Genomic DNA, 11,327 nt, shown 5'->3' on the forward strand with positions numbered 1-11,327 from the left:
GCGGTCCCCTTTAATACCGATTCCCCTCGGCCGTGGTCGGTGAGGCGAGCGAGTATTCGGCTGCCAACTTTGCAACTTCGCGATCGCGTCCAAGTCATGAACGAAGAGATTAGTCAAGAAGCACTGTTTAAAAATGAACCTCTGGAGTCCGATCGGATTTAGCAATTTGTTATGCTTTGGACTGGTTTTGATACGTCCTAAACGATTTTTATTGATTTTTTGTTGATTGGCGCGCATCTCACGCACGAGTGCACGTCTTTCATTTCATTTCGCATGCACAAGATATGCACTTTTGGATGCACGCGGTGTATTTTTATAACAATAATTTTATGGTAGTTATGCATGATCAAGTACCTATATACCTATAATTGTTTGTTACTTATGAAATTAAAGGTACAATGGTTAAAATTATAGATTATAAAGGGCATTTGTTTACATACATTTATAGGAATGCTCTAGTATAGCCGGTATAAGTATCCTTAAATTGGCCGTGACAATTAAACGATTTTAATTAAATGTAACTTCTATAACAAAATTATGGTTTATACTCGTATTTGTAAATTACGTACAAAATAACATGTTGCAAACATAAACGCAACTGAAGGCGGCTGCGGTCTCTTACAAATAATTTCCTATGTTATTACCTCTACATTATCCGCCGTACGCCTATCACTTTAACCAAACCCATGTTATTCAACTACATCGAAATACTTGAACAATAAAATAATTATCATTTATCGCAATAGAAGTTATGTAGTGGAAGCGTTGGGGGAAAAGCGACGAAATTAAGATATACGGGCTCTAAATACGATATAATGGTGGCGTTAATAGCTCTTTATCACTAAGGATAACTTTATCACTTGTCATAACATAGAATTGCTTACTATGATTTAATTTAATTCATTTTATGTAGTGCAATACCCGAGTTATTATAATTATGACGTTAAGTAAAATTTGGTATAGTAACAAGCAATTTTTATGGAATACAGTTCTTTTGTTAAGACCGCTTGTAACTTAGTAGGTACCTACTTATGTATAAAGAGTTATATTAGGCTTATATTAGTCCGTTTAAATTTTTGCTCATGTAACAGATCCACACTGTACCTATATAGTAGTACTCTCAAGTAAGGGTGAACAAATCAGACTGTTGCAGTAATATTTCTCCCACTCCTAAAGTCACTCATTCGTTAAGTTCCAAAAGATTCGCTTCGCTAGCGGGATGAATAACGAGCGTGTCTTTCACGCCAAAAATATGTTCACCATTTTTAACCTTCTTCCACTGAAATAAGGAACGCCGTGTATATATATTTTTGAAGTTACTGCATTATGTACAACTCCGGTACATTTGTGTCTTTGTCCTTTATCTGTGCGATATAGGGGAAACTTGCCTTAATCGTACCTGCGCCTAAAACGTACCCTATCAAGATCTTGAGTTGTGAAACTGCAGTGGCGACGCCAGTGCTACAAAATGAAACTACTAGTTCGCCAAGTCTCATCACCCGTACAACAACTCCACGCTGCTCCTCTATATAAAAATATTCAAAAAGTAAGTAATTTTGCTGTTTTCGAGTAATTTTTTTGGTTGTTACGTAAGATTTTTAATTCCGTATATATCGAGATATGTAAATTAGAAGTTTTATGCTTAATTATATACTCTTTTACGGTTTCAAATAATGGACGACAGAACCCAGCCCGGCAGCCATTTTTTTACGCGGCAAATTAAAAATCGTTAGTTATCATGTGCCTTATTCGTACTGAACACTTTGTTTTATTTCATACCTTAGAAGACATGATACAATGCACATATTTATTGTGTAACCTGGATTCACGAACTATGTGTGCTGGGGTTGACAAAAATATTCATATTTTATTTGTGATGTTTGCAGATCTGCTATAGATAATTAAAATGTTCGTTCTATATTTGAGATGATTTGACAGAAGTGGACAAATTATTTAGATTAGGGACTCCATTATAATTAATATTACTTATGTATGTCAATATTGTCAATTGCTGTGATTATAAGACTGATACTAATTATACGCTCTCATAGTTTGACATGGAGATATACGGGAACGATATAGGAATATATGGGTACGTTTTAGGGACAATTAGGCCTAAATCGTACCTTTTCCACTTTTTTTTCTCAGAAGTTGTTGAGGTTTAAGTTTAACTTGTTACTTTTGATGATTCGTTATTAAATAAAGATTCTTTAAACACCGTTTGTATTTTTTTAATTACTTGTATTTCCAAGAAATTTGAATTTTATCTTAAGGGGTACGAATTAGGCAAGTTTCCATATGTATTAAGCTTTATTCTCGTAAATCTAAAAATTCTAATATACGAGTATTGAACCATATTAATAAGTCACTGTTATCACAACTTTTACTTATAATAAGGACTTGTAGTTGACAATGGCACCCTAAAAATATACATATGATATATTAATATTCAAGGCCCAAATTCTCTAGCATGTTTAAGTACTTTACACAGTCTTTTACGCATTAAACGATAAATAAAACATCTTTTTTTTTCAAAAAACTTCAAAGCTGACTTAACTCTGCCTTGCCAACAATAATCGACCGTAACAAAATATTCTATTTCACTTTATTTTAGTCATAAGTACGGTCTATATACATCCCCTACCATATCACAGCCCCTGACCGGTTGCCATCAAATTGACAATCGTTTCTTCCGTAACACTTGACTGAGGGAACGAAGTGACGAGTCGTGTTGGGACTAACTTTGCTGTATTCCCAAAGCAGAATACACAATCATCTTCTGATCCAGAATTGGGATTGACAGTGACATTGCCCCTTCCCGCTGCAGCTCCAGCAACACTAGCAGCAACGCGGTAATCTAACAGCAATGACTGTAGTCATAATCTGATTGTAGGTACCTTGAGCCAATATCATCACTACATAGTATAAAACAAAGTAGCACCCGCTGTCTGTCTGTATGTATTAGATCTTTAACTACGCAACGGATTTTGATGCGGTTTTTAGGGTTCCGTAGCCAAATGGCAAAAAACGGAACCCTTATAGATTCGTCATGTCTGTCTGTCTGTCTGTCTGTCCGTCTGTCCGTCTGTCCGTCTGTCCGTCTGTCCGTCTGTCTGTCCGTCCGTATGTCACAGCCACTTTTCTCCGAAACTATAAGAACTATACTGAAAATAGAAAAAAAACAATAAATTTTTGGGGTTCCCCATACTTCGAACTAAAACTCAAAATTTTTTTTTCATCAAACCCATACGTGTGGGGTATCTATGGATAGGTCTTCAAAAATGATATTGAGGTTTCTAATATCATTTTTTTCTAAACTGAATAGTTTGCGCGAGAGACACTTCCAAAGTGGTAAAATGTGTGTCCCCCCCCCTGTAACTTCTAAAATAAGAGAATGATAAAACTAAAAAAAATATATGATGTACATTACCATGTAAACTTCCACCGAAAATTGGTTTGAACGAGATCTAGCAAGTAGTTTTTTTTAATACGTCATAAATCGCCTAAATACGGAACCCTTCATGGGCGAGTCCGACTCGCACTTGGCCGCTTTTTTTAATAGATAGAGTGATTCAAGAGGAAGGTTTACATATAATTTGTTAATCCGAGGGAAGCCGGGCGGGTCGCTAGTTATACAAATGCGTTTTCAGTCGATTCGTATTTTTGAACACTAGGTATATTTTACCGCCTTTCGAAAAGAATTTTTTTCGGCGAAAATTGGAAAAAGTCTTTTCGAAAAGACAAGAGTCCTGGAATGTATTGGGCTCCATACATTCCACGACTCTTTTCTTTCCGCGCAGACTAGTAGGATTTAGGATTATATAGCTTGCTAGAAATATTGAATGGTCTACATGGAACCTTCGGAGTCATAGTCTTAATCCTAAAATAGTTCGGGTTATATCGATTAGATAGGTACTAGCCCTTTGGATATTCGTTCGTTTCGGGTCTTATCATAATGAGATTCCTAGCGTAGGCCTTTTCATAGGCAGCCAAGCGGAATAGTTGTTTAGATATGGCTAGGCATCTATTTTTTGAATAATTCCTACCTCAAACAAAGAGCTGTGTACTAGATATAACCGTAGAAATATCTGAGAAGCCATCGTTATTTAATCATGAAACAATCCATTGATATTACCTACTCTTCTTCTTACTTTCTATACCTATCGCTCGCACTAACATGCCAGTACGAGTGAGATGCGTAGAAAGTAAGTTACACACACGCTAGCGAATATGTCAGTGTCAAACTCGTGGTACGGCTATTGTTCATGTTTGCTCATAAAAAATGAACACTAAGCGAAACCCCATTGTTAAAAATCCATATCCATACTAATATTATAAAAGTCTGTTACCTCTTCACGCTTAAACCGGTGAACCGATTTAGATGATAATTGGCATAGAGATTGTTTGAGTCCCAAGGAAGGACATAGAATAGTTTTTATCCCAGAAATAACTCTTAAAGGGGTGAAATTTTGTATAACAACAACTGCATAACAAACTTTGTCGATAGGAACTGTCCCGCTCGCGCGGTGTATGTAGCACCGGCGCCGGTGCACGATTTAGTTGAAATTTGGCATAGAGATAGTTTGAGCCCCGGGGAAGGACATAGGATAGTTTTTATGTCGGAAGTCATCCATAAAGGGGGTGTGGAAGTGAGAAAATAAATTAATTGTCTGTTCATTGGTGTAAGCAATAAAGCATTATTATTGGTATTAGATTTTATCCAGGCGCTATACTTTCACTGCTGGAACTAATTTCACGCAGTCGAAGTCGCGGGCAAAAGCCAGTAACCCAATAACTTAACTAAAAGCTCTCTATATACTTATTTAAAATCCGCTTTTAACTGCTTCAATAATAAATGGAAAAACCTTATTTTTCTCAAACTTGTGCATTATTAATAAATCGATAAAAGAGTGGAAAGTTAAAGCAAAATACTTAAAGGTTCGTGTCTTGTTTAATCACATTCTACTATAATCAACCTTAAATAAAAAAACATAAAGGATAAAATGTAACTTAATTGTTCAACAAGTTGAGAGCTAGTCAAAATAACCGATGGAAAATGTATTACCAGTTCTTATAAACATAAAATTTTCGGCACCTAGCCGTTGAGAGGTTTTTAAATTTATTCACCCTTCGATTTGGGCAAAATTCTCAAAGTTTGTGGAAATTCGGGCGATTAAACCGGAGTCCATTTGCATAACGGCATTGTATCGTCTAGTGAATGGTTAGAAGAAAATAGTTTAGGTTCAAAACAGCTTAACGTCATAGAAGTTTTAGTTGTATGAAGTCTTTTAGTTTTAATACAAGTCGGGCCTAAACGTTGTGTTTGGCTATATCGCTATTTTGGGAGTGCGGCTACCTGCATGATCATTTTAAGAACATTGGGATATAAGATGTAGTGGGTGATAGTTTCCTTAACAGTAGGGTGCTGCTATTGACAGGGTACTTTATTACCTAAGCATCTCACACAGAAAGGAAAGGATATTATTTATATTTTTTGGGCAGTAACACCCATATTTTGAAATGTTATTTAGGTAACCTACACCCAATACATCGACCAGCATGTAAAAAGTGTTTTTTTTTTACAAAGTGGCCGTTAAACTTAGAATAAATTAAAAGACTTGGGTGAGACTTGAACTCACGGCCTCTAGATCGATACTTCAGCGCTGCGCCATTTGCTGGCTATGGATGAGGTCTTGGTGGCTCAGATGGTAGAACGCTGGAGTATCGATCCAGAGGCCGTGATTTCAAGTCTCATCCAAGACAGTAATTTTTCCACTTTTCAATTTATTCTAAGCTTAATAGCATTGGTCGCAGACGTTTCTGCTTGTTAAAAATTAAAGTGGCCGTTATTCTTTTAAGTGTATGAGACTCAATGTTTGTACTGTATGCAATGCAGGTTTTTGGCTGATAAATCAGTTGGCTGTCAAGTGTCAACGTATTTCATCACGTTGCACCAACTACGTTGCCCACAACAGGAAATTACAACCACAAAGAATGCATTGTCCTTTATTAAATTCCATTGATAAACTTAAAAATATCTAGTTACATTGCAGCTATCAAAATCAAATTATTAAATCGGTTTGTATTTGCTTTTTGTTTACCTACTTGCCAGTCCAGATTTCCATGAAAAATACAAATCAAAGTTAAACCTTTCAACAAAAGCACGTCAAGTTTAAACAACACAATACTAAACACCAACCTTCTTTATAGCTTCCCGTATTAGTGGAAGAGTTGTAGGGCCGTCTAATTGGAGGGGCCTCAGCTCACGAACTCTCTAATACGTCTTTTGGAGAGCGCTCGTCCCAATGCGAAAAACTCGGCCTGTCTGTTCACAAGAAAACTTTTATGTGTCTGTTTACTTTTCGCTAATAAAGTTTGACCTTTAGATTCTGTATAAAAAAGAAAAGGAAGCATAGAACTACACTTGAAGATGATGATGATTAATTAGTTTAGAATCAGCAATTTAACTTTAAAATAGGCGCTTTGATGTTGTAATGTTACATTTGTGTTCATCAAGCACATCTAGGTCGTCTAGAAATATTAAATAACCATGAATTAACGAAATATAAGAAAAAAGAATACAAATAAAATTATAGTTCATCACACACGTTATTTCGAACTATATTATTTAAGCTACCCAAACACCGCTCTACCCAGTCCAATAGTCCCCAGCAAGAGAGTTATTGAACGAACCAATCACTCACAAAATAGGGGTAAACAACTAAGGTGAACTATTTAGTCAAAATACGGCAGCGATCTCGTAATAAATAATGAAAATGCAATCAATATAGACCCGCAGTCCGCACGCACCGTTTACAGCGTAGTTTCGTGAATTGCCATGGATTTTAGGGCTCCGTGTTTGACCGGCCATCCGTGATGACAGCTGCGAAATGGTTAATTGGAATCAGTGTTCTGCTATTAAAAAATAGATTAGAACTTTGTGGTGCATCACTACTGTGAATACTGGTGTAAATTTGATAGGTATCTCGCGCCTACGAAGTTCCAAATGTACGTTTTAAAATTAGAACTTCCAAGCAACTCTCATCCCCAGTAAAGTTTGTTATTTCTGTTTCATATTCTACAATATTAGCACTGCACTCCGGATCACAAAAACATCCACTTGCCTCAAAACTGCCATCACAGTTCACATCTCATTAGCAACGCTGCCACGCCGTCACCTCTTCTTACTCTCGGCTCACCGATTTGACGACCAGAATAAATCAGAAACAATGCACATTTACCCAAACGTACATGTTAAAAGCCCAATTTGTTACGTCTTTTGTTCGTGAACGAGGTCCGTTTGTCTTGAGGGTAGTGCTTTATGTAAGTATCTTGAATGCTTGCGTAATAAATACCTATAGAAGAGGGAAATATTTCGATTTTCCGGACGTCATTTGTTTCTGGAGGTCTATTGGTACTCCTTTAGAATTATCTCGATGTCGATAAATTTTGTGCAAGCTTTAACAGACTTGAGTTCTTAGGTTGGTTCTCATTTTTGAGTTTAGATATAGCATCGTTTAGGAGCTCAGGTTTCACTTGGCTAATCTAATCTAATCCTAAGATTTGGCATAGGTATACTTATTATACAGTATTGTTAATAAAAAATACGACTGTGAAGTCAGCTTCCAAGTCTTCCAACGAAAAGTGTAAATAAAGTGTAAATAGCCATAAAGGTTGAACACGCCAAAACTGGGGCACACAAAATGTAGTACAAAATTATAATAAAAGTGAAAAAGTATATTATGTTTTACACATTTAATAGCATATTTAACGCTGTTTAAAATAACATTCCATATTTTAGATTTGGTCTACACAGTAAGCCATTTTTCTAACTTTCCTACGTACACGGCTCATAAGACTTTGCACCATGTTAATAGAACACTGTCTTGACGCCCATGTCCACATCTTTTGTAGTTCAGGGACCGATTTTACTCCGCCGCCTTTCTTTTTTAAAATTCCCTTCATAATACTCCAGTACTCTTCAACGGGCCGCAGTTCCGGACTATTTGGAGGGTTGCACACTTTTGGTACCACCACGATCCCATTTGCAGCATACCATTCCATCACTGGTTTTGAGTAGTGGCAACTGGCTAAATCTGGCCAAAACAAAGGTGGTGAGTCATGCTTTCTTATGAAAGGTAGCAAACGTTTCTGCAAACACTCTTTTCTATAAATATCGCCGTTTATTGTCCCGGTAGTAATAAACGGCCGACTTCTTTTCCCACAGCTACATATTGCTTGCCAAAGCAGGTACTTTTTTGGAAATTTCGAACGTTTTTTTAATTTACACTCTTCAGGGGCGTCTACTCTACTTAGGCTGGTATAGAACTCTTGCCCAGGAATTTGTTTAAAGTCACCTTTTATGTATGTTTCGTCGTCCATGACGACGCATGCAAATTTGGTTATGGAATTCTCATAAAGTTTTCGAGACCGTTTCTTCGCGGATGAGTTCTGTTTCGAGTCTCGATCTGGTGCTGCCTGGGCCTTATAACTCCTTAGGCCAGCCCTACGTTTCACTTTTTGAACATAGGACTGAGACATTTTAACTTTTTTAGCAACATCGCGAGACGAAATCTTAGGATTTGAGGCAAACATGTTCACCACCTTCTCGTCCTTTTTTTTATTCTTGACACCCTGCACGCCTCCACTTCCTGGCTTCCGATCTATTGTTAGGTGCGCACGGAACTTTTTTAATACGCGACAAACCGTAGATTGAGGACATTTCAGTCGTTTCGCGATATCTCTGTAGCTCAGTAATGAATTTTCTACGTATTCGTGCAAAATTCGCTCGCGTTGTTGATGTTGTTTGCTCGACATTTTGACAACGAATAAACATAATTTAAAAAAACTTGATAACATTATAGGCCAGTGTCTTGTGACCAAGTAGGTGCCATAAAAGTTTGTATATCTCTATTATTTGCATAGCAATAGTCGATTGTACATGCCCCAGTTTTGGCGTGTTCAACCTTTACCATAGGGTTTAACCCGGTTCCTCACGATATGTTCTTTAAATATATTATTATAATAACAAATTAAAAGATATTTTAATGTTTTAAGTTTTGTAGGGACCTAATTACACCTAAGTCCGCAACTTTATTAGTTAGAAATACAAAGTGAATTTCTCTAATAATCAAACTCGACACAATTTCCTTGAGTAAAGTACCTTTGATGAGTCGCGACAGGAAATCCTGGGACAAATCGACAAAGCTTTATTGACGAGTTCCAATTCTACCTCATTAGATGCTACTGAACAAGTATGTATTGATTAATTAGTACGTACCTAATCAAAATGTAATTTTGGTATTGTACAGTCAGCAGCAAAAGTTGCTAAGCGGGTCAGGTCTTCTAAATGATTTTGAGGTGACATTATTGTTTAGAGAATTAAGAGCGTATCAAGGTAATTTTGAACATCTCGCCCGCTTAGCTTCTTCTCTTCTGCTGCTGACTGTACATGTACAGCATTCGATCAAAACTGAACAAAACTGCAAGCTTGAATGAACAGGAGTAGCGGCAATTTATAGATATAAAATTAGAATTCGAGAGCTGGGACGTGACCCACTTATGCTTAGTATCCTCTTCATTTTCCTTTCTTAGTCCAACAATCCTCGAAGCTTTTACCTTTACCTTAAGCGTCAAAGTCTAGCATTCTGAAGCCCGTTGACGTTATGCTTTTCCAGAAATCTTCCCTTTAGCTCTGTACGTCCCGGGTCTAATAAGTATAAGAGGGCCAAAATCATTCATTTTACGAAAACAGCAAACAGGAAATATTTATTTTTAAATATTTCCCTTTTGTTCACATTCTAACTAAAAATACACAAAATCAAACGTTTGTTAAACTTATCATTATTGCCGCAGTAAAAACAATGTCAAAGTATTTTGGAGCCACTCTGTATATTAATCACCTAGTAGTAGCAGGGCCTCAAGAAATAACGTGAAGGTGCCATATAAGGGCTTTTTCTAAAATAAATATCGAAAACCTGATTCTTTCAAATCCGGACATTCTTGGGCTCATTCTACTCAGAATCGACAGCACTCTCCACCCTTCCATTAAAAAAAGATGTCCCAAAATGTCCATTCCATTACGTCACGTTTTATTATGAGAAAAATTTTCACTTGTATGGACGTGACGTAATGGAATGTACAATTTTCATACAAATTTTTGGGATATTTTTTTATCATCGGGATTGAATATGCTAGTGATTCTGAGTTGAAAGAATCCAAAAACACCAGGATCCGTGAGAATCGGGTTTTCAATATTTATTTTAGAAAACGCCCATTAAAGGCTCAGGAACAAAGATCTCGTCGCCATAATCAGGTGAAAATGTGACATGATGAAGCCTTCCGGGACATCCTCGGTATTAATAATGCAAAATTTCAATTGTGCCTTTCAACTCGGCGCCGTGGGAGGCGATTTAGGCTCGCATAACACCTTCATCTTTATTAAAGGTTTTCTTTAATAGAGCTGTGGCTTAAGTGAAGAGCTCTTCTTATTCTGGTTACAGCCTGACTACTAGCTACTAGACTAGTAAATGTTAAAATGAGGTTTTGGACCGCTGGCCACCTTTGTGTTTGTCGCCGTTAGTTATCAAGTGAACGTAACAATTCATTTTCATTGATATCTCTCACTTAATCATGGTATGTTGGTATTTTATTACAGTTCATAATATGTTATAGTTATAATATAAAGACTAGTTAAATTTAGTCTAAGTGTAATTTGTGTTTTATTTTTTAAGTTTTCTTGTATCATTAGTTAGTTTAGATCGTATGTTTTTTTATGTTACTTTGATGTGTAAATTTGTAAATCTGACATATATAATAAAGTATATAAAGACTAGTCTATTTTATTTTATATTCATGTAGATATATTCCTGGATAGCGTTATTCCATCAGTGGTTTAGCATTGTTTTAGTTTTTTGTAAGTTAAGATGAATAAATTCGATTAATATAAAGATTTTCAGTCCAAGCATACATTTTAAGAAAGGCACTCGCTATCGGTCTCTATTTTGGACCACGATCCAATATAGTGAAAGGTCGGAGCGTGGACTCAATTATTAAACAATGAAGGCTGCCCGCAACCCTAGCTTTAATACTTGAACGCAGTATGTGGGTCAGGAGACTAGGGAATGCCCTGCTCAGATAATGGAACTAATGATTTAATTAGTTATGAGCTCAGGTGATTATTTATATATGAGATGATTTAGGTGAATATATCGATTATAATGGTCAAATTGTTCAGGGTTGAGCTATTGTCGGTGGATACATTTTTATGTAGGTATACCTTGTGTTCCGTCTTCTCATTGAGTCCGATTTGACACGCTTTACTTTTT

The sequence above is a fragment of the Cydia amplana genome, chromosome 8, assembly GCF_948474715.1.
Source record: "Cydia amplana chromosome 8, ilCydAmpl1.1, whole genome shotgun sequence".
Taxonomy (NCBI): domain Eukaryota; kingdom Metazoa; phylum Arthropoda; class Insecta; order Lepidoptera; family Tortricidae; genus Cydia; species Cydia amplana.